Below are 24765 nucleotides of genomic sequence, written 5' to 3'. Positions count from 1 at the left end.
TACAGCAGCTGCCACCACCATGGACTAAGTAACTGTTCTGTGCCTGGTATGATGGTAGGCATTTCACAAACACCATTTAAGCCTCACCATAACCCTTTAAAGACTTTGGTCTCATTTTACAGATGCTGCTGCTACCAAGATCAAACTGTGTATTACTAATTTTATGAAACTAGACCATGCTCTGCTTTCAGGTAAGGATTTGCATGACCTTGGAAAGAAAAATCATCCCCCAAGACTGCCAAGGTAGATTCCACCTCCATGTTGGTGGACTGTCTGCACTGCCTCTGACAATGAAGAGAATGACAAAGGACCTGCTTGGGTGCCACAGGTGAGGGTGAGGGATGCCTGGGGCCCCCCTGGGGCCACCCAGTTTAGTCTGAATCAGTGGTTCTCAAACTAGCACAATCACCTGGAAATACAGGTGATTCTTTTTTAATACAGATTCCTGGTTTCCGCCTCTAGAGATTCTGATTAGATAGTGTAGGATGAGGCCTGAGAACTTGCATTTATAACAAGTCCCGAGGAATACTGATGCTGCTGGTCCTGGGACCACACTTTGAGTACCACTGGCCTAGAGCAGAGCTCTTCAAACTTCTGAGACTGCAAACCACAGTATGTTATAAATTTTACATCATGACACAGTAGACATACAGATGCATAATTAAAACATAAGTTGTACAGAACAATTTTTTCCCTTACTACATGTGAAGCCCTGAAATATTTTACTTCTGTTTCATTTTTTTAAAACAATGGTCCAAATTTGGGAAATTTGGGTTTGGAAAGTATAATATTATAGTTATGTAGGAAAATGTGCTTATCTTCTTAGAGATTTATACTTCAGTTTTTAGGGATGAAACATCATTGTCTGTAATTTAAACTACCTTAGCAAAGAGAATAAATGAGATAAATATTGGGAAACATTAAAAATTATTAAATCAAGGTGGTATATGGGTTATTTTACTGTTCTCTTTTCTGCATGTTTAAAATTCTTTTCATAATAAAACGTTGTTTAGAATGATTGTTTGGAGCTACTGAATTGATTTTATGACCCACTAAGCAGTTGCTGCCAGCATTTTGAAAAGCAGTGTGCTAAGGCACAGCAGAAGGAGAAAGAGAAGAGGAAGTGATGATGGAGAAAAGGAAAGGGGGGAAGAAGGTGACAGGAGATAGAGGATAAAGTAGGTAGAGGTGCACTGTGGGAGGTGGCAGGGGTCACCACAAAGGCCTCGAGATAATGTCTCTCTAAAGGGCCTCTTCTTAAGCATCCCACTCTGCCTTCACTGTCTTCCCTATTGGACTTTGGCTACTTGGCAGAGAAAACCTTGTTCACTTCTGTAAGCCCCACAGCTCCCGGGCAAAGCCCAGAATGAGAGAACGTCCCTCAGTCAAAGCCTCTCATTTTACAGAGGTGCTAGACCTGCCTCAGCATCATGATGGTGCGTTTTTCTCCCAGTGCCACCTGGTAGGATAACCCCCTCTGAGTTGGGAGCCTAGCTGTTCTAATGTGAAGGACCGGACTGGGATCCTTGTCTAAGGGGGTCACATCACATACCACCTACTGCACAGCTGATTGGATAGGTGAACCCAAGAAGTGAAAAAGTGACCTGAGCTCACAGCATCCTGACGGTCATTCACTGTCATCTTTTTCCTGAAACCAGCTGCTCCCCTGGCAGAGGGCTGCATGTGAGTGTGCAGGTGGACACACATGGGGGGCGGACAGCACACTTGCCTCTACCTCTGCACTTCCACTCTCCTCCCTCTTATATGTTCTTTCTTTTGTTTTTTTTAAGTTTTTTTTAAGATTGGCACCTGAGCTCACATCTGTTGCCAATCTTTTTTTTTTCCTTCTTCTCCCAAAGCTCCCCACTACATAGTTGTATATTCTAGTTGTAGGTTCTTCTAGTTGTGCTATGTGGGACTCCGCCTCAGCATGGCTTGATGGGTGGTGCCATGTCCACACCCAGGATCCAAACTGGGGAAACCCCAGGCGGCCGAATTGGAATGCGCCAACTTAACTATGGGCCATGAGGCAGGCCCCTACGTTCTTTCTCAGTTTTAGTCTATTGCCAAAATAATGCATTTTCTTTGCAGAACATACTAGCAAAGTACAGGAAACTGTAAAGAAGAGGTAGGAAAAAAGAAGGATGGAGAATTGATCATAATTCTACCAGCTCCAGGCAAAACCATTTGGGATTTTAAAAATTTATTTGATATATTAGTTTCAGTAATAGACTATTTTTTAGAGCAGTTTTAGGCTTGCAGAAAAACTGACCAGAAAGTACAGAGAATTCCCATATACTCACTCTCCCTCAAAACAGTTTCTCCTGTTATTAGCATCTTGCATTACTGTCATACGTGTGTTACAATTGATGAGCCAATATGGATACATTATTATTAACTAAAGTCTGTATTTTACATGAAGGTTCACTCTTTGTACAGTTCTGTAGGTTTTGATTAATGCATAATGTCATGGATATATCCACCATTACAGTATCATATAGAATAGTTTCACTCCCTTGGGGGCCAGCCCGGTGGAGCAGTGGTTAAGTTGGCACGTTCTGCTTCGGCGGCCTGGGGTTTGCTGGTTCAGATCTGGGTGCAGACATGGCACCCCTTACCGGGCCATTGCTGTGGCAGGAGTCCCGCATGTAAAGTGGAGGAGGGTGGGCACGGATGTTAGCTCAGGGCCAGTCTCCCTCAGCAAAAAGAGGATTGGTGGCGGATGTTAGCTCAGGGCTAATTTTCCTCAAAATAAATAAATAAATAAAATTAAAAAAAGAATAGTTTCACTGCCTTAAAAATCCCCTACGCTCCATTTATTCATCCTCTCCTCCCCTCAAACTTGGAACAACTACTGATGTTTTTACTGTCTCTCGAGTTTTGCCTCTTCCAGAATGTCATATCATTGGAATCATACAGTATATAGCATTTTCATACTGGCCACTTTCACTTAGCAATATGCATTTAAGGTTCCTCTATGTCTTTTTATGGCTTGATAACTCATTTATTCTTTTCACTGAATAATATTCCTAATATTCCATTGTATGGTGGTACCACAGTTTGTTTATCCATTCACTTACTGAAGGACATCTGGTTGTTTTCAGTTGGGAGCAATTGTGGATAAAGCTGCTGTAAACATTCGTGCACAGATGTTTCTGTGGGTGTGAATTTTCAAGTCATTTGGGTAGATACCTATGAATGCAGTTGCTGGACTGTGTGGTAAGACTATGTTTACCTTTGTAAGAAACTACAAACTGGCTTGTAAAACCATTCACATTCTCACTAGCAGTAAATGAGAGTTCTTATTGCTCCACATCCTAACCAGCATTTGGTATTGTCAGTGTTTTGGATTTTGGCTATTCTAATAGGTATATAGCGATATCTCATAGTAGTTTAAATTTGCAATTACCTAATGACATATGATGGTGAGCAACTCTTTGTACACTTGTCTCTATATCTTCTTTGGTAAAGTGTCTGCCCACTTTTAAATTAGGTGGTTTGTTTTCTTATTGTTGAATTTTAAGAGTTCTTTATATATTTTGGACATAAGTGCTTTGTCGATACATGATTTGCAGATATTTTCTCCCAGTCTGTGGCTCGTCTTTTCATCCTCTTAACAATGTCTTTTGCAGAACAGAAGTTTTTAATTTTAATGAAGAAGAATTTATCAATTTTTTGTTTCATGGATCATGGTTTTGGTGGTGTAACTACAAGTCATTGCTCCTGGGATGTTTTGATAAATTATATTTTCTTGGAATTTCATCCATTTCATCCAGATTTTCAAATGTATTGCATAGAGTTACGTAATTCCATACAACTTTATTAATTTTTTCTGTGTCTGTGGTTACTTCCCCTTATTTTGTACTTCGTGCTTCCTCTCTGTTTCCTTCTTTCTTTTTTTTTTTTAAAGATCGGCTCCTGAGCTAACATCTGTTGCCAATCTCTTTTTCTTCTCCCCAAAGCCCCCCAATACATGGTTGTATATATTCTAGTTGTGGGTCCTTCTGCTTGTGTTATGTGGGTCACTGCCACAGCATGGCCTGATGAGCGGTGCCATGTCTGTGTTCAGGATCTGAACTGGTGAAACCCTAGGCCACTGAAGCAGAGCATGCAAACTTAACCACTCGGCCACGGGGCCAGCCCGTTTCTTGCATAGCAGAGCCAGCTATCTATTCTATTGGTGCTTTTTCTAAATCTTATATTTATTAATATTCCCATTTCTATTTTCTAATTTATGAATTGCTTCTTTTATCCTTTCTAATTCCTTCCTTCTGCTGTCCTTGGGATTACTTTAATTTTTTTCTAATTAAAAAATTAGAAATTTTAATTGGAAATTTAATTTACTTTTACTTTGTATTTTCTTTTGAGCATTGATTTCTAGTATCCTACAGACACTAATATGCAGTGCTTTAACTATTTTTATTTTTAAAATATTCTGGGACTTTTTTCCAGTTCAGCATGAAGGAAGCTTGGAAGCCACTCCATCCTAACAACAAGTAATAGGATGAACAAACTGAAAAATCAACCACTCTTAGTCCATAAGAGACGTGAGGTCACAGGGCAAACCCTACCCCAAAATTGGAAATACCAACAGGCAAATAGAGAGAATCACAACTTACAGAAACCCACCAGCAGCAGCCGCTGCAGGAACTAGTGCTGGGATAAGGAAACCTGAACTGGAATTGATGAATTGCTGGAGGCTCAGTGTAGGAAAGTCTGAGAGAGAAAAACTCCAAGGAGACCCAGTCATGGGGAGGGGAGGACACTTTTGTAAGTTTTACCTCCAGGAGCTGTCCCTAACTTGATCAATAGATTCAATGCAGTCCCCATCAAAATTCCAGCAAGTTATTTTGTGGATATGAAAAATTGATTCTGAAGTTTATATGGAGAGACTAAGGACCCAGAATAGCTGACAAACATAAAATTGAAGGAGAGAAACAAAGTTGGTTAGAATGACACAACCTGACTTCAAGACTTCACTATGAAGCTAGAGTAATGAAGACAGTGTGGTATTGGCAAATGAATAGACAAATAGATCAATGGACCAGAATATAGAATCCAGAAATAGACCCACATAAATACAGTTAACCGATCTTTGACAAAGGAGCAAAGGCAATACAATGGAGCAAGGATAGTCTTTTGAACCAATGGTGCTAGAACAACTGGACATCCACATGCCAAATAATGAATCTAGACACAGACTTTACACCCGTCACAAAAATTCACTCAAAATGGATCACAGACATAAATGTAAAACTCAAAACTATTAAACTCCTAGAAGATAATATATGAGGAAATCAATGTTTGGTGAAGACTTTTTAGATACAACACCAAAGGCACAGTCCATGAAAGAAAGAATTGATAAGCTGGATTTCATTAAAATTAAGATTTTCTGTGGTGCAAAAGACACTACAAAAAAAAATAAAAAGAGAAGCTAAAGACTGGGAGAAAATATTTATAAAAGACATATCTGATAAACGAATATTACCTAAAGTATACAAAGAACTCTTATAACTCAACAGTAAGAAAACAAACAAGCTGATTTTTAAAATGGGCAGTAAAACTACTCTTTATAATATAATGGTGGACATGTCATTATAAATTTGTCCAAACTCATAAAAGTACACCAACAGTGAACTCTAATGTAAACTATGGACTTTCAGTGATTATGATGTGTCAATACAGATTATCAATTGTACCAAATGTACCACTTTGGTGGGGGATGTTGATAATGGGGGAGGCTATGTGTGTGTAGGGGCAGAAAGTATACGGGGAATCTCTGTATTTTCTCAATTTTGCTGTGAACCTAAAACTGTTGTAAAAAACTAAAGTCTACAAACTTGCAACTAGAAGATGAGTAAGTTCTGGAGATGTAATGCACAGCATAGTGATTATAGTCAACAATACTGTATTATATACTTCGAAGTTGCTAAGAGACTAGATCTTAAATGTTCTTATCACAAAAAAGAAATGATAATTATGCAACGCTATGGCAGTGTTAGCTAATGCTATGGTCGTGATCATAGTGCAATATGTATCGATCGAATGTATCAAATCAACCCGTTGTACACCTTAAACTTGCACAATGTTATACGTCAATTATAATCTCAATTTTTTTAAATAGCATTATATTAAAAATTGTCTTTAAAAATTCTGTATTTTGGTTTCGAGACGATTAAGAGAATACTTTTTTTAATACGTTTTTCACATTCTTGAAAACATTGTAATATTTCATGTTCTTCTTATCCCACACCCCTTTATATTCCAAGACAGCTCCCCTCCCTTCTTCCCTTCAGAGGCTTTAAAGATTAAGGTCATGGACCGTTCTTACTCCTGGAACCTGCGAGAGAGGAAAAAACCCACGGACCATGGGAGGAGACATCGATCCGGACGGCACTCAACGGGCCTAAGGAGGCTGAGGACGGGGCAGACCCCCCTCCCTCTTAGCTCGGAACCCAAGGGCGGAGGAAGCAGGGGCCACACCGCCCGCGGGCACGCGGCCCGATTGGCCAATCGCCGCCATTACGCCCTGCTCTGTTCTTTGATTGGTCTTAGCGGTGACGCCCCTTCCCGAATTCCTCGCTTGGGTTGGCCCATTCTTTGTTCTGACCTGGACGGTGGCCAGAGGAGGACAAGAGACTCCCGTACGGAACGGAGGGATGATTTGGGTGACGCCTGAGACGCAGCTGCACATCAATAAGCAGCCGGGGCCTGGAGACGTGGCGGCGGCCTCTGCGGTTGCGGTCATGCTGGTGGCGACTGAGAGGAACCGGTGGGAACGTGTCCCGAGCCGCCGCTGCCGCTGAGGTAACGGTGGGTGGAGGGGCGGGGGCGTTCCTGCCCAGGGGCAGGGGTTGGGCCCGCCTGAGCAGTGAGAGGTGCGGAGGGACCGAGGGACCGAGGGTCGAGGGGGAGGACGAGGACCCGAGGAAAGCATCTGCTTGACGGGATTCTGTTCTCATTCCCACCTCCTCCTGCACCCGGCCCTTCCCTCTCTTCCTCCTTCCTACGTTCACCCTCAAGCCCGCCGTTTGCCTCGGTTTCCGCATTTAGGGGGCGGGGGGAGAGTGGAGTTGGGCCTGCCTCACTCCCTGCTCCCCTCGCCCTGGGGGCAAGAATACAGTTGCGAGATTTAGGAATAAAAATGCAGGACGCTAGTTAAATTTCAGATAAACAAGTAATTTTTAGTACAAATATGTCCCCAATATAAAGTAAAATTTAAATATAAGTCATTATTATTTGCCTGAAATTTAACTGGATGCCCTGTTTTTTGTCTCACAACCCTAGGCACGAATAACGTTTGTACGCCTAACCATTTGCAGTGTGCTTTCACAGCGCTCGCTCCCTGTGTGGGGAGCCTGCTTGTAATCCGTGTTGGAAAGAAACCCAAAGGGGCTTGCCCAAGGTTATGCAACTAGTAAATAATGGGATCCCGAGGCCTGAAAAGCCCATTCAGTTCTGCTGTGCCTCAAGTGTGCAATTCAAAGAAAGATTCCTGGGGAATTCTTTCTCATTGTTGGAATGAATCTAGTTAGCAAAAGCAAGTTTATCTTTCAGAGGGCTGGAGAGTTAGTTTATATTGAAGTTCTCCACTATGGCATTTACTTAATTTATGGGGAAGAAATAATTGTACTTAAACTGTCAAGGAATGTTGATATACTCTGTGATGATGAAAGTATATTTTGTATATGAACACACAATGGCATATCATTTAGCTGTGATCACAGTGGACAAGATTGTATTCATATGTACTGCAACAGATCTGTACAGCCCTGTGAAGGTGGAGATTAAGGCAATATAGTGCACAGAGGTTAAGAGCCCAAATTCTGGAATGAGACACACCTGGGTTCAAAGCCTAGTCCTACCACTTTGATGACAGTAGGCAAGTTACATAATCCCTCTGGGCCTCAGTTCCCTCTTCTTTAAAATAGAGATGATAATAATTGTATCTGTTTCATAGGGGATTGTTGTATTAAATCCTTGTCAAGTGCCTGGGAATCAAAAGTAATTAATTTTAGCTATTATTAGTCATTATAATTTGGCCTTTAGTAAGTATGAATCTTTGGCAGAAGTCATTCTGTAATTAATTTTTAATTTTTATTTTAAGTTGAAAAAAGCCAAGCAGTGAACAATATTGTGCATATTATGCATATCATGAATTTCAGTGAAAAGAAATATACTGTTCAATAATAAAGCAAGTATTTTAGACTGTAGTATATCAATTTTACTAAATCAAATATCTGCAAGCTGGGCTTATATAATAAAATTGTTTTTTCTTAAATCCAAGTCCTTATAGTTACCTCTAAGGCTCTATACCCTCTGGCCCTTCCATTATTTCTTTTTTTTTTTTTCTTCTCCCCAAAGCCCCATGATACATAGTTGTATATTCTAGTTCTGAGTGCCTCTGGTTGTGCTATATGGGACACCGTCTCAACATGACCTGATAAGCAGTGCCATGTCCGTGCCCAGGATCTGAACTGGCAAAACCCTGGGCCGCCAAAGCGGAGCCCACGAACTTAACCACTCAGTCATGGGGCTGGCCCCTAAAATATTTATATATTAGTCTCATTCATTGCTCCCCATATATGATTTTATATGATTTTCATTTTCATTGTGTTTTAAACAGAAGAAACATTACCAGCCACGAAAGGAGAGAATATGAGTATGTGGTGATGGGTAAAGCCAGAAAATGGGTTTACAGTCAGTGGCTATTTATAGTAAGGTAGACTTAGTATGTTTTAAAAATCAAAGGTCAAGCCTTGTAGGAGTTTTGTATTTCTTTGTATAATGTTTTATTTTCTTAGTGTTTACAATGTTAAAGTATTTTACTTACAGACTATTCTCTAAAATTCCTGTTGGGAACTTTTCCCAGTTTTTCTCCAAAAAACTTATAAAAGTTTTCCACCACCTAGAAAGGAATGTGGAATTATGAAGCAACTACTGTTTATTACCCGAGTGATCGTAAACAAGTCACTTAGCATACCTTGGTTTATTTGTAAAATCAGAACTAACAAAAACTTACTCCCCCACCCCTGAGGTTTATAAATGCTATCAATTAATACTAGCTATTATCCACCGGAGAGAACTGCCACCATGGACGAATCCAGCTGTTTGTCTTCTTTGTGCCTGCAGCAGCCTCCTGGAAGAGCTGGAGAAACTTGCGCACTGGGAAGATTTGGTACTAAAATAAGTTGATGGTAGTCAGCTTCGCCCGGGCTTTCAGCACTGCACAGCGGGCCCGTTGTTTCCCTGGCCACCTCATACTTTCCATTTTATGCAACTGCTGTTTCAAATCCTCTTCACTCTTTTCAAACCTCTAACATCTCTTACAAGCCATTCTCAGCAAATGATCTCAGTGTTATTGAGAAAATAGAATACCTGAGCTTCTGAGCGTCCTGCCAGCAAATCTGCGCACCCTCCTTCATCTGCATCCATCCAACTTCCATCAAAGTCTAGTCCCTTTGCCTGTGCTCTGGATCCTTCCCTTCTCACCATCTCAGGGATCTCTGCCATCAGTTATCCCTCGTGTCACCTGCATGGTTAACCACTCCCTCTTTACTAAATCCTTCCCACCAGCGTTTAAGTATGCTGTGGTCCCTCCCTTCTTTGGGGGACAGTTGTAAGTCCCCACTCTTCCCCTACCTAACACTCTCTTTCTTCTCCCGTTTATAATCTTTTTATATCTCCCATTTATAATTTTTTAAAATTGTCTGCCCTGCAGTTTCTATTTCTTTACTTCCCATTCTCTTCTCACCCCACTCTTGTGCTTCTGTCCTCACCCCTCTACTCAAACTGTTCCTGCAAAAGTCGCCAGTAAATTCCTTCTCCCTAAATCCAATGGACTGACTCTTGACTTCTTACCAATATTTAACACTGTAGACCTGTATTGGGGCAAACTAGAGCATGTGGACTAACTAGACTAAGCGTAGACCAGTATTGGGGCAAACTAGAGCAAATCCAGCTTCAGCATGCTTTTATATGGCCTGTGAGTTAAGAATGGGTTTTACGTTTTTAAAGAGTTATAAAAGAAAAACAAAGACCATATGTGACAGAAACTATATAGCCTGGAAAGCCTAAAGTATTTACTGTCTGGCCCTTTACAGAAGAAGATTGCCAGCCTCTTCCAGAGATCACTCCACTCCCTCCTTTTAGAAATAAGTTCTACTCTTGGTTCTCACAGCCCCTTATAAGTAAGTCTGGTTTTCACTCTTCTCTCCTCTCTTTCTCAGTCTCTTGCTGGATTACCAGATCCTTAGATGTTGGATTTCCTCAACACTTCATGTTAGAAGTGAGATCTTCTCACCATACACTCTGAATCTCATCTACTCCTACAGCTTTTTTGAAAACCCCCAAATTTCTATCTCTAACTCAGATTTTCTTCTGAGCATCATACATGTGTATTCAATTGCCTACTCAACATCTTCCCTTGGTGTGCTATACGTACCCCAAACTCAATGTGTTTGAAATTGAACTCACAATCCTGTACTAATCTTGCTTTTCCTGCAGACTGTCATAATTCAATAGATTATAACATCATTGCACATAAAGTTAATGCCAGAAATTTGGGAGTCTATGAACATCTCTCTTTCCCTCTCCACATCTTGTTCCATCCACATCTGAGCAATCACCTAGTGCTGTTAATTCTATTGCCTACACATTTTTTAATCTGATTACTTCTTTCTGCCCAACTCCACTGCACCCTTAAGTCAAAACCACCATCATCTCTTGCCTGGTCAAATACCTTTAGCCTCTTAAGTGCTCTTCCTAGTTCTTCTTTTTTAAAAAATTGGTTTTTATTGAGATATAATTCACATACCATAAAAGTTACCTAAAATGCACAATTTAATGGTTTTCACTATATTCACAAGGCTCAAACATCATCACTGTCTAATTCCAGAACATTTTCATCACCCCAGGAAGAAACCTCATACCCATTAGCAGTCATTCTCCATTTTCCCCCTCCCTCTGCCTCTGGTAACCACTAATCTACTTTCTGTCTCAATGGATTTGCCTATTCTGGACACTTCATGGCCCTTTTGCCAGGCTTCTTTCACTTGGCATAATGTTTTCAAGGTTTATCCACAGTGTAGCATGTATGAGTATTTCATTCCTTTTTATGGCTGAATAATATTCCATTGTATGGATATACTACATTTTGTTTATCCATTTCTCAGTTGATGGACATTTGGGTTGTGTTTTCATCTTTGGCCATAATGAGTAACTTCCATGAACACTTGTTTACAAGTTTTTTGTGTGGGCATATGGTTTCAGTTTTTTTAGGTGTATGTTGAGAATGGAATTGCCCGTCATGTGGTAACTCTATGTTTAATTTTTTGAGGGAACTGACAAACTGTTTTCCAAAGTGGCTGCACTATTTTACATTCTCATCAGCAATGTAAGAGGGTTCCAGTTTCTCCACATCCTTACCAACACTTGTTGAGAGATACTGGTCTCTAGTTTTCTTTTCTTTGTACTGTCTTTGTGTGTATTTGGTGCCAGGGTAATACTGGCCTCATAAAATGAGTTGGGAAGTGTTTCCTCCTGTTTTCTTTTCTGGAAGAGATTGTATAAAATTGATGTTAATTCTTTAAGTGTTTGGTAGACTTCTTCAGTGAAAGCATCTAGGCCTGAAGATTTCCTTTTCGGGAGCTTTTTAGTTACAAGTTCATTTTTTTAATGGTTGTAGAACTATTTAGATTATCTATTTCATATTAGTTTATTTTTCGTAGTTGATAGTTTTCAAGGAATTGATCCATTTCTTTTAAGTTGTTAAATTTATGAGCTTCAATTTATGAGAATCATTGAAAGTTTTCATATTGGCGTATTTCTAAAATGCACATGTGGTCATAAAATTAATTGTATATATAAGTGACAAAGATACATAATTATGCTGAGTAAGATCTAGAATTCATGGAAATAATGCAGAACCATTAATCTGTGATATGGTGACAGTTGCTGAAATGAACATTTCTTTCTCTTTTTTTTTCTGAGGAAGATTTGCCCTGAGCTAACATCTGTGCTAATCTTCCTCTGTTTTTTAGTATGTGAGCCACCAGCACAGCATGGCTGCTAACAGAGCAGTATAGGTCCCCACCTGGGAACCGAACCTGGACTGCTGAAGCAGAGCGCACTGAACTTAATCACCAGGGCCGGCCCCAGCATTTCTTGAGGAAATGTGTACCATCAGCTTTTCCCTTTATCTTCTTAGATTTGATACATAAAAATATAATCCTGAGTTTTTTGGAAATTTCTAGTAAGGGAGTTTTAAAGAGAGATCTATTTAAATTTATTATTATTATTATTATTATTGTTACTTTCCACATCCAGCAATTGAACCTCAAGTAGAGCTCCCTCCCTCACTACTCAGTTGTCACCAGATCAGGGAGTCCTTCCCTGGCTGCTCATTTGAAATAGAACCCATTGTTCTCCATTCCTGTAGCCAGATTTATTTTTCTTTATAGCACTTGACATGACATTTTTGATTTACTTGTTTACTGTCTCCCTCCCTCACTAGAAGGTAAGCTCTGTGAGGGCAGGGCCTCTTTTTGTTCCCCTGCTGTGTCCTGCAGTGTCTAGTACCTAGAAAGTCCTTTCTCCCTGGTTATCAAATAAATAAATGCATCTGTTTCAGGTTGATGTAGCTGGTGTTACTTGGTCCTATTTGTTGGGGTAGCCTTGGATTATCCTGTACATTCCATATCCTGTACCTCAGGGTGTAAAATTCAAAATCTTAAATTTGGAAAGAAGCTCCTTTGAGGTCATCTAATCCAGTCCCCTCCCAGTGTAGCAATCCTGCCTGCTGTGTAAAGTCTTTCTGATTTGTGGGAGTGTTCTGAGTGACAAGTGACAAGAGGCTTGTTTCTCGTGACTTAGCAATCGGTGCTCTTCTAACATGAGCCGGTCAGATGTTTCCGCCCCACTGCTCTGACCTCCGCGTCATGTTGTAATTCACCTTTGAGTCCTCAAGTCCGTAGCAGTTTAGTAGATCATCTGCCCTGTGAGCATTTTTCCTGAGAATGGTATGTTCCCATTCGTTAGGGACTGTGTTGTGCCTCTTCTTCCTAGATTGTCAGACTGCACACCACATGGACTTCTTGCCCTGCCTGTCAGGCCACCCAGAGTTTGAGGCTGGAAATGAGCCTACACATATCTTTCAGCATCACGATGATCAATTTCCCTTCTGAGGGCCTCAGCCAGAGAAGTTTCCTACCAGGCAGCTCTGGGTCTCATCCCCAAGGAGAAAGCTGGAACCAGTGCTTTCAAAGTTCAGACATGACACAAGGTACAGATGTTTTTCTATTTCCTCTGATTATCAAGCTTTTTTGAAACCTCACTGAAACCTGCTTTTCTGTCTTTGACATCATTTTCTGCTGATGCGTTTTATGAATAAGTAGGGCTTTCCACACATCGTGGATGCGCCCATAAAGGCTAAATAGAACTTAATTTTTCCCCTAGCATCGTAGAAATGGGTTTCTTTCACCCATACACTAGGTCTTCCTGCGCCCTGTGCTGATCCCTTCCAGTTTATTCTGCTTGCTCCTCCTCATGGTTCCCCTTGCTCGGTCTTCAGTACCTGCCTCAGCTTCCTTGGACACTGGGACTAGAGACAGACCTCTGCTGTGGGGGCCCCTGGCTGGCCAGCCCATGGTTTTTCCTAAACCATGCCCTGCAGACGCAGATGCCCTTGAGTTCCCATGACTTATTGTTGAATTATTTCCTCTTCACCATCTGTGATTGAATGTTTGTCTGCCTAGAGACCTCGGCACCTCCTAGTGTCATAGATCTGAGCAGAGGAGGGACCATGACGGGGATTCATCCTGGCTGCCGCATACATGTATTGCCTTCCCACCCCACCCTTTGGCACCCCCACTACATTGTTGCCCAGCGTCTTCCTAACACCTCAAGAAGCTGGAAATCCGTTACCTCATGAAGTAGCTTACTACAGTTTCAGTCAGCCCTCCGTTAGAAAGTTCTTGCCACTAAATTGAGCCAAAAATATGTGTTCTCTCAAATGTCCCTCATAATTTTTACTCAGGCTAATTTTGACTTTTGGAGCAAAAGGAAAAAAAAATCTAATCTATTTGTCTCTTTTATACTTAAGTTTGTTAATTTCCACAAAATCATTGAGTAAATTCTCATTGCGGGCTTATTGTGTCCTCTTTCTTTTATCTTCTTATAGTAAATGAAAACACATCTACATATTTCCCACAAGGGATTCTTGGGCCTGAACAAACTTTTTGCTCTTACTTTCGTATTTTTTTAAAAATTAGTAATTGTCATAGGTATGAGCTTCAGACTAAATTACTTAAAGTTAGCTGAGCTGGTGCTCCTGGATAGATCAGAGCCCTCACACTCAAATATTACAAGGGGCTGGCCAAGTAACATAAGGGAGTGAGAAAGGCCAGGTGTAGGAAAAATGGGGAAAGGTGAGATTCTGTGACGTGCAATGCATATGCCATCTAAAGTGGGCACCTGCTTGTTGGTTCATGCCCCCAGAGGATGAGGGTTAGGGTTAAGAATCTTCTGATTTTTCAAGTGAAGCTGGAAATTTGGATTTTCATGTGAAATGTCCTGAGAAAGCATCTAATTCAGATTTAAAACACCGTGCAGAACAAAGAAAACAAAGTTATCAGTTTCAGACCTCTTGTTTCTCTTCTGTAAGTTATAAATGTTAGTAGGCTTGATGTTCTTATTTTGAATTTTTAAATAATTTTTAATTTGAGATTATGTTGGACTTATAGAAAAGTTACAGAAGTGCACAAAGAATTCCAATATTCTTTACCTAGATTCCTCAGATGTTAATATTTATACCACATTTATTTTTTCTATATATACACAAGCATGCACATACTCACATAATATTTTTCTGAATCATTTGGCAGTAAATTACTGACATTATGCCTCTTTACCCCTAAGTATTTCAGTGTGTATTTTCTAGAAATAAGGGCACTCTCTTACAGCATAGTACAATTATCAAAATCAAGAAATTAACTTTGATGCAATATTATTATCTAACCTGTAAACCTTATTCAGATTTTGCCAGTTGTCCAACTAACGTACATTTTACCAAAAAAAGACAAATGGTTTTTTTGCTGGTCTACAATCTAATCCAGGCTGACATGTTGGATTTAGTTGCCTTGTCTCTTTGGTCTCCCTCATTCTGGAACAATTCCTCTGTCCATCTCTTTCATGACTTTAATAAGGTTAAATGATGAAGTTATTTTTGATCTTCCCAAGTGCATCCATAATAGAGAGCTCTACTTGGTATTAAAATCACATCAGTAGAGGATGGTGACAGTCATAGGGATGTCAGCCAGTTTCTTTGTAGAATATTCCTTGATTTGTTTTTTCCTGTTGCTTCTTCATAAACAGATTCAGGCTATGCGTTTATGGAAGAAATACCACATAAGCAATGCTGTGTTCTCTGTGCATTATTTCAGGAGGCTGTGCAAGGTACGCTCACAAGCCTGTTCCCTGGAGGTGGCTCAATCCCGCAGAAGGACTTTAAAATCAGTGCAGACGACCCTTGGGGTGGTCCTTACCAGAGAGCCAGGAAGCGGGTGTGTTTACATCTCCACGATCAGTCATGGGTTGAGGGCTGCCTCTAGGAAGACAGAAATTCCCAGATGCTTGTGGTTCTACAAAAGTGAAGAACAGCTTAGCGCTTAGTATAAAGTGGTCCATTCAAAACCTTCTTTCTAATTACTGTCCATGCACACATAGAGTGTTTGTTTCAAATTAAACAGGACGGAGGTTTGCAGATATAATTTGCAGGATTATATCTCAACAGATTGAGAAACTGAAGCTTTCCTTTTTGAGGGTAGACAGGACCCGTGCCCTTTGTCTTAGTGTTAAGGTTAAATGCAGTTTTGTAACATGAAAACCACAGTGATGTGTGAGTAGTCGGGAATCTTTGTCATTTGTGATGCCTCTCTTGCATACTATCTGTTTTCAAAGCTCACACTGCTCTATTAGCTATGAAAGAAAGCTTTTCTTAACAAAGTTGTAGGCTTTACTAAATCAAGGCTGTGTGTCACAGTTCCCTATTGGAAGGGTTTAATTTTAAAGTGGATCATAATCAGTGAATACACAGCAGAACGATTTGCCTTGGAGCTGTAAATGCAGAGGTTGTTTACATGTCTGCTTACACATCGTAAACACAGAAAAATAATGTAGGAAATGTTTGTTTTGGTTCTTTAATTATCTAGCTGGTATCTCAAGGAAACTGAGGATCCCAAGTTTGTAAAGGCACAAAAACCTAATTAAAAATGAGATGCTCTGAGGGATTTTATCGTGAAACAGTTTGATTAGTCTGCATTGTAAGCTTGGAAGTGATTCTGTGTTGTGCTGCATAGAAGCTGTTTGCAGACTGGAATTTTAAATTAAATGAAGAGTTCACCATTTAGCCATGTGCTTCAGAAGTTGTTTGATGGAGGCTGTATTTTTCTACATCATCATAATTTAAGCTTTTGATTTTTAGATCCAAAAGATCATTCTGGCGCTTGAGAACTATATGGGAGCAGCTTTTCATTCCTGCGTTGTGGAATTGACATTCAAAATGAAATGCAAAAAATGCAGACGGACACAGCACGTACAGTTATTGGTACTCCAGGGAAGACATTTGATATGTTAAATAAGTATATCTTTGTAAGTATTACCAGATTTTTCCTAGGACATTTTTAAACCAGTGATATTTGGGGTATGGGAGGGAAAATAATTAGCCTAATTGTTTAAGCCAATTGCCATGCATGAATATCTAGAGTAATACTGACTTTTCCTTAAGAGACTTTATTTTTTACAATAGTTTTAGATTTACGGAAAAATTGACAAGATGGTTAAGAGAGTTCCCAGGTACCTTGTACCCAGTTTCCCGTATTAACATCTTACATTAGTATGGTATATTTGTTAAAATTAACAAACCAACATCAATATGTTATTATGAACTAAAGTTCAGAATCTGTTCTCCTTTCCTTAGTTTTTACTTAATGTCCTTTTTCTGTTCCAAGATCCCACTCAGGATGCTCCATCACATTTAATTGTCGTGTCTCCTTAAGTTCCTCTTGGCTATGACACTTTCTCACATTTTCCTTATTTTTGATGACCTTGACAGTTTTGAAGAGTATTGGTTAGAAATTTAGTAGAATGCCTTTGTATTGGAGCTTTTCTTAAGAACTTTTTTAAGATTAGACTAGGGTTATGGGTTTTTTAGGAGGAAGACCACAGAGATAAAGTGCCATTTTCATCTCATTATAGCAAGGGTCATGACTGTTAATGTTGACCTTGATCACCTGGCTAGAGATGGCGTTTGTCAGGTTTCCCCATGTAAAGTTCCTCTTCCCCCGTCCCCTTCCATCTGTAGTCTTTGGAAGGAAGTCTCTATGCACGACGCACACTTAAGTAAGACATTTTTTGCTTTCCAAAACGGATCAAGATGCTTGCTTTTGAAGCAGATAAAAATGTTGAACCAAGGGATTAAAGATGAAATCTATGAGATTTACCAGAAATTAAATACAAGGACTGAGGTGTGCACATGATTTCCTATAGCTGGCAGGTTAAGGTTGATTGTTACAGTATAGCTGTGCAGTGCTATATTGTCCTTGCCCCTGCTGAAAGCAATTGTTTCCTACAATCTCTGTCTAGCTCAATTCTATAGCAAGACAGGGACGCTTGGTCTCAAACATTACTTCTCTAAGTGTTATTATAAAAACTGTTAGATCTGCTTGATTGATGTGTCAACATAATTAGTCATTGTCTCTTTTTTAAGGTTGTGTTGCTTTCTGCCTCAACGTCAACAGATATGTTGGAAGTGGTCAAAAAGTTCATGAGAGATCCATTTAAAATTGAAGTGGAGAAGGAAGAATTGACCCTTGAAAGTGTCAATATTTTATAAGAATTTTGAAAGAGGGTAATGTTTTTCTAATTGATATACATAAAAATTGTAGCCAGGATTTTTTTTTTAACCTTCTTATTTAGGCTCTGAGCTGAAATTGCAGAAACTCTATCATATCTTAGTCTTTGTAATAAAGCTAGCAGAGTAAACACAAGAAGAGGAGCAACTCTCCCAGGTAGTAGAAAAACTGAGATGAACCTCTTTCTGAAGTGCGGGCTACTTCATTCTAAGATTTGGTACAATAATATCTGTATTTAGGCAGAATTAATAGAATGAACTTCTAACTGGTGTCTTCCAATGGTAGAGATGACAGAAATCAAATGGCTTTTTATTCCGACTCTGATATGAATTAACGTTTTCCTCTCTGAGATACTTTAGGAAGGAAATTGTATGTTCTTTGTGATATGTGGGACACCAGCCAGTGTGCAAGCTGTTCTTTTTCAGAAGACAAGGCAACAGGCACACTGGCTTCTGAGAAAATGGCTGCTGGGAATTCCAGTTTCTGATGTGGTTAAGAGCTGCTCTTCCCTAGTATTGCTTAATTAAGACCCTGTTAATATCTAATTATTTTCTTAATAAACCGACGCAGGATCTGCTTACAATGCAGCTGTGAAGTGCCGCATTGTCCTTGGCGCCTGCTCAAAATAAAACTGTTACCCTTCAGCCCTGTTGGCCACGGTGCTGTAGCAGCCAGGGATGCATGGTCTCATACATGTTTACCTACTTAAACACTGACTTCACCAATGACTTCTGAAAATTAAGGCGTGTTAATGTTTTGCAGGTGGTGACAGAAAGAAAGAGACGTTATCAAGAGGGAGTTCAGGTAGGGGACAAACCACATTTTAATTACTACTGACTTACTGGCATTTCAATTCCTTCTTTAATTACAATATTTATCTACTGAAAATTGGTTTTGAGGGGAAGATTTTTAGTCATCTTTGTCAACTCAAGTTCTGTGGGGGAGTGAAGACCACACTCCATAGTGAGCTTTACTCTTTATGTGCAGTTCATTACTATTTTGTGGCCTAGAAAAATGGGCGGCAATGCTTTTTGAATCAGAATTTGAATAGACACTATCATATCTCAGTCTCGTGTTTGTCATGTACAACTAGTATCTATATTATAAACTGTGATCTGCCCACTACCTGTGAAAACTATATTCTCAATTGAATATTTGTCATCTTCATTGAATTACTTGCTTTTATTCCAGTGAAATAAATTCATGTATTGCTTTTCAAGTATGATTTTGTCAGCCAACCTTGAAAATCAGGTAAATGAATCAGAAAATGTAGTAACGTGATAAGATGTATTTAAATTGTACGTGGGAAGATTCAGGGTTGATCAGAACACAGTGGGAAAGCAAATGAGAAATGTAGCCCAGATTTTGGACTTTATACAGTTGTTAGTCAAAGGAAAAAATCAATAATGCTGTTAGATCTGGTTTAGCTTACACACGAGGCTTTTTTTAAGTTATGTTGCTCATATCTTGTGCTTTCTTGGTGATTCCTCTCTAATTGTGATTTTCTCAGCATTTTCTGGTAGCAATTTATGCTGACTCTGGCTTAGGTATAGTGGTTTTAGCACTAAATAATTGCATTATGTCTTCCTACTAAAGTAAAAATAACTTTGTTAAAAAAAATATAGTAGTTGATAAGAATAGATGACAAAGTGGTGCTCAGAAATGGCATTGGCCTGTTAGGACATAGATTTGTAAGTGAAACAGAATATTGTTTGGATAAAAAGCAAGTCAGTATTTCCATATTTGTTTTTCTCTTGTCTTGGTTATTTGATGTTTTAAATTGTTCCAGCCAAGACGTTTTTTTTTAACAAAAGTTTCATGTGTTTTAATGTCAAGTCAATTTTACCAATTTTTTTTTGTTTCTGTTCTTTTTCTCTTTTTATATTTATTTTATTGAAGTATAATTGACATACAATATCCTATTAATTTCAAGTGTACATCATAGTGATTCAATATTTATATACATTATGAAATGATCGCAAGAAGTCTAGTTATCGTCTGTCACCATACAGAGTTATTACAATGTTATTGACTGTATTCCCTATGCTGTGTATTACATCCCCATGACTTACTTATTTTATTACTGGAAGTTTGTACCTCTTAATCTCCTTTACTTATTTTGCCCCCTGCCCCAACCCTACCCCCTTCTGGTAACCACCAGTTTGTTTCCTGTATCTGTATGTCTATTTCTGCTTTGCTTTGTTTGTTCATTTGTTTTGTTTTTTAGATTCCATATATAAGTGTAATCATATGGTATTTTTCTTTCTCTGTCTGACTTATTTCACTTATAATACCCTCTAGATCCATCATGTTTTTGCCAACAGCAAGATTTCATTGTTTTATGGTTGAGTAATATTCTATTGTGTATATGTACCACATCTTCTTTATCCATTCATCTATTGATGGATGCCTAGGTTGCTTCCATATCTTGGTTATTGTAGATAATGCTGCATAAACGTAGGGGTGCATATATCCCTTTGAATTAGTGTTTTCATTATCTTCAGATAAACACCAGAAGTGGAAGAGCTGGATCGTATAGTAGTTCTATTTTTAATTTTTTGAGGAACCCCCATACTGTTTTTCCTAGTGACTGCACTAGTTTACATTCCCACCAACAGTGTACAGGGTTCCCTTTCCTCTGCATCCTTGCCAACACTTGTTATTTCTTGTCTTTTTTTTTTTTTTTTTTGCTGTTATACAAATGTATTTTTTAAGTTAATTTTTATTGAGTTAATGATAGTTTACAATCTTGTGAAATCTCAGTTGTACATTACTATCTGTCATTCATGTTGTAGGTGCACCCCTTCACCCTTTGTCCCCACCCCCCACCCCACCTTTCCCCTGGTTGCCACTAATCTGTTCTCTTTGTCCACATGTTTAAATTCCTCATATGAGTGGAGTCATACAGAGATTGTCCTTCTCTATCTGGCTTATTTCACTTAACATAATTCCCTCAAGGTCCATCCATGGTGTTGTGAATGGGGCGATTTTCTTCTTTTTTATGGCTGAGTAGTATTCCATTGTATATATATACTGTATCTTCTTTATCCACTCATCTGTTGATGGGCACTTAGGTTGCTTCCACATCTTGGCTATTGTAAATAATGCTGCAGTGAACATAGGGGTGCATGGGACTTTTGGAATTGCTGACTTCAAGCTCTTTGAATAGATACCCAGTAGTGGGATGGCTGGGTCATATGGTATTTCTATTTTTAATTTTTTGAGAAATCTCCATACTGTTTTCCATAGTGGCTGCACCAGTTTGCATTCCCACCATCTTGTCTTTTTGATAATAGCCATTCTGACAGGTGTGAGGTGATATCTCATTGTGGGTTTTTTTTTTTTTTCAGGAAGATTAGCCCTGAGCTAACATCTGCTGCCAATCCTCCTCTTTTTGCTGAGGAAGACTGGCCCTGAGGTAACGTCCATGCCCATCTTCCTCTACTTTATATGTGGGACTCCTGCCACAGCATGGCTTGACAAGCTGTGTGTAGGTTCGCACCCAGAATCCAAACCAGCAAACCCCGGGCCGCCGAAGTGGAACATGCGAACTTAACCACTGTACCACTGGGCTGGCCCCTCATTGTTTTAATTGCATTTCCTTCATGATTAGTGATGTTGAGCATCTTTTTATGTGCTTGTTAGCCATCTGTATATCTTCTTTGGAAAAATGTCTATTCAAATCATCTGCCCATTTTTTACTTGGGTGGTTTGTTTTTTTGATATTAAGTTGTGTCAGTTCTTTATGTATTCTTTATGGATATTAAACCCTCATTGGAAGTATGATTTGCAAATATCTTCTCCCATTCAGTAGGTTGCCTTTTTGTTTTGTTGATGGTTTCCTTCACTGTTCAAATGCTTTTTATTTTGATGTAATCCCATTTGTTTATTTTTGCTTTTGTTGGCCTTGCCTGAGGAGACTGGTCCAAAAAAATATTGCTAAGACCAGTGTCAAAGAGCTGACTTCTCGTATTTTCTTCTAGGATTTTTTTTATTTCAGGTCTTACATTCAAGTCGTTAATCCATTTTGAGTTGATTTTTATGTATGGGGTAATATAGTGGTCCAGTTTCATTCTTTTGCATGTAGCTGTCCAGTTTTCCAAAAACCATTTATTAAAGAGACTGTCTTTTCTCCATTGTCTATTCCTGCCTCCTTTGTTGTAGATTAATTGACCACATATGCATGGGTTTATTTCTGGGTTCTCTATTCTGTTCCATTGATCTGTGTGTCTGTTTTCATGCCCAGACCATACTGTTTTGATTACTGTAGCTTTATAGTATAGTTTAAAATCAGGGAGCATGACACCTCCAGCTTTGTTCTTCTTTCTCAAGATTGCTTCAGCCAAGACATTTTTTGATTCATTGTATTACCTGTTTTGGTAGAGAGTTAAGGGGGTAAACTTATCTCAGTCATTTGTGTTACAGTGTATGAGGTGAACTGAGCAGAAAGCAGTGATAAATATGGGTTACCATAACAAATTTTTGGAAGTTTCCCCCCAACACTGGAAAAGCTTTTGAGTCCTGGACCAAATCTATCTAATAGAACTCTCTGCAGGGATGGAAATGTTCTGTAACATGTGCTGCCTGACACAGTGGTGACAGACCACATGTGACTCTTGAAATGTGGTTAATGCAACTGAGAAACCGAAATTCCTATTTTATTTAATTTTAATTAATTTAAATTTAAATAGCCACGTGTGGCTAGTAGCTATTGATAGCGTGGTCCCAAACAATAGTTAACATTCTGGAGTTTATATTTGCAGTTGTAGCTCCAAGAATATGTCGACATGGATTCCATAGCTATTGTTTGTGTTTTGTCCCTGGTGTTTACATCTGTCCCAGGCTGACACCTGCTCTTGGCCCACTTTGGTGTGGACTTTAATTTCACTACCACAAGCACAATACTGTCATCTGCTTTATAAATAATAATGCTCAACGTGCCTGATAGAATCTGATTCTGCAGCCAGATGAATCCTTTTGCACCAACAACAAAAGAAATCTTGTCATTTTCTGTGGATATCATGATTAGCATCTGGTGCTCCCATAAGAAGCACTCTATGTATAATCTTGACAAATAAACAGCCACTGAAGGTTAACAAGTAGCTCAAACTGTTAGTAGTTCATGTAGCATTTGATAAGTAAGATTCTGATTAATAATTTTTCTTTTGTTCAGAATTGGCAGCAGGAATCAATTTAGAAGGAAAGCTATGTCCATAAACATTGAAGAAGACAGAGGATTCTTCATGACATTGAGACTTTCTACAATACTACAGTGGAGGAAATGCCAATGAATGTGGCTGACCTTATTTAATTCCTGGGATGAGATAGTTTGAATGCAGTGCTCGCTGTTGCTGAATAGGCGATCACAACGTGCGTTGTGCTTCTTTCTTTGGGAATATTTGAATCTTGTCTCAATGCTAATAACGGATCAGAAATACAGATTTTGATAGCAAAGCGACTTCAGTCACGACTCACGGGAGGAGTCATTGGCATTATCCTCTCTAGAATTACACTGTTGCATTGGGTATGAAAAATGGGGTTGTAAATCTTTCTTAGAAATGTATTTCCTAGTTCTGTAAAAATGGTTATATTGAGTGTTCTCTATCATTCAATTATATACTTGTGGACTGAAAGATATATGCTGTATAAAATCAGCCAATTAGATTAAACTAGTGTATTTTCTCCTATTGTGTTAGTCGTTAGACTGAACAGAATGAACTTTAAAATGATTTTTTTAAGAAAATATTTAAACTTATTTTGTTCAGTATTTCGTTTTTATTCAGTGAAGCATTTCATTAGTGGTAAGTGTGAAGTGGAGTCTTTTGCTAAGCACCAGCAGCAAGCATATCCTAGGGTTAAATCCCAGAAAAATTGCCATATTGCATATTGAATGTTCAATAAATTAAAATAATGTACATTTTCTTTAAAGTTGTCTGATCCTTATTTGTTAAAGATTTGTACTTCTTGCCATAATTCCATATTTTCAAAGGAAGAAGGTAAAATAGCATTTTATAGTAAATATTTTATTCAGTTACAAAATTCTACACAAAGGATACAACAAACATGCCTTTTCATAGAGAGGTTTAATACTTCCAGGTTAGCTGCTGCTTGTCAGTCACACAAAGACTGATCAATTGCACACGTTCTTCAGCACCATCTGCTAAGCATTAACTGCTTTGAGAAAAAGATGTACTAGAATGTAAGATTTTCCCTCTTCTGATATGGCAAACGTTTACTGGTATATGCAAAGTAGCTACTTAACAGCAAGGTTTTCTATGTTAATAAACAATCAGTAAAGTTCTGTTTCCATAACACTAACATGGAGTTGCTATAATAGGTCCTATTACAGGGGGATTGACATTGGGTATGATCCTTGTTTTTCCCCACTCACAGTTTATTTAGCAATCTTTGTCTTGACCACAGCTTATAATTTGTTAGAAGAACCACTCTGACAGACAGTGAATATTCCACCAGTTGTTTCAACTGGTATCACCTAGAAGAGAATATGGTAATGAATTTCTAGGGGAGAGCAGCCCCCTGTCCTTTCTCTGTCCTGGTACCGATGCTGGCCACTTTCCTCATTATAGAACTGCTGCTATGACAAGTAAGACAAATGCTAGAGTCCTTGAAAGTATCAGATCAATTAAAAGTCATCACTGTCTTAGTAAGTAAACATCCAAAAGGAGATCCTAAAGAATGAGATGTAGGGATGGCATCTACCCTGATTTCCTTTCCCTACAAAGACAATAACTTCATTCCTTAGTAATGTGAATGTGAATGTGATGACCCCTGAACAGAGAGTATGCTGATAGCCATCATCAATGAAAACTGAAAGATCTGGTGTGGCGATTCCTGG

At 39.0% G+C, this 24765-nt stretch overlaps 1 long non-coding RNA gene and 2 other non-coding genes across 5 annotated transcripts; all 3 read left to right on the top strand.

The window, feature by feature from the left end:
• The first annotated feature begins 6287 nt into the window (after positions 1-6287).
• Positions 6288-23837, top strand: LOC124237970 (uncharacterized). 3 transcript variants are annotated; one of them, XR_006888197.1, is made up of 8 exons: positions 6288-6807; positions 13066-13282; positions 15373-15453; positions 16481-16647; positions 17765-17905; positions 18672-18713; positions 21260-21327; positions 23083-23837. It is a non-coding gene; the product is annotated as an uncharacterized LOC124237970 (long non-coding RNA). The 3 variants fall into 3 exon arrangements; XR_006888199.1 differs by lacking the exons at positions 21260-21327; positions 23083-23837 and adding an exon at positions 19101-20045; XR_006888198.1 differs by lacking the exon at positions 21260-21327 and having other exon boundaries at positions 6289-6807.
• Positions 17960-18137, top strand: LOC124238755 (small nucleolar RNA SNORA81). Its single transcript, XR_006888362.1, has one exon. It is a non-coding gene; the product is annotated as a small nucleolar RNA SNORA81 (small nucleolar RNA).
• Positions 18788-18922, top strand: LOC124238796 (small nucleolar RNA SNORA4). Its single transcript, XR_006888396.1, has one exon. It is a non-coding gene; the product is annotated as a small nucleolar RNA SNORA4 (small nucleolar RNA).
• Positions 23838-24765: the final 928 nt, after the last annotated feature.

Source organism: Equus quagga, chromosome 4, assembly GCF_021613505.1.
Source record: "Equus quagga isolate Etosha38 chromosome 4, UCLA_HA_Equagga_1.0, whole genome shotgun sequence".
NCBI lineage: Eukaryota > Metazoa > Chordata > Mammalia > Perissodactyla > Equidae > Equus > Equus quagga.
This window is presented reverse-complemented; position numbering and strand designations above follow the sequence as displayed.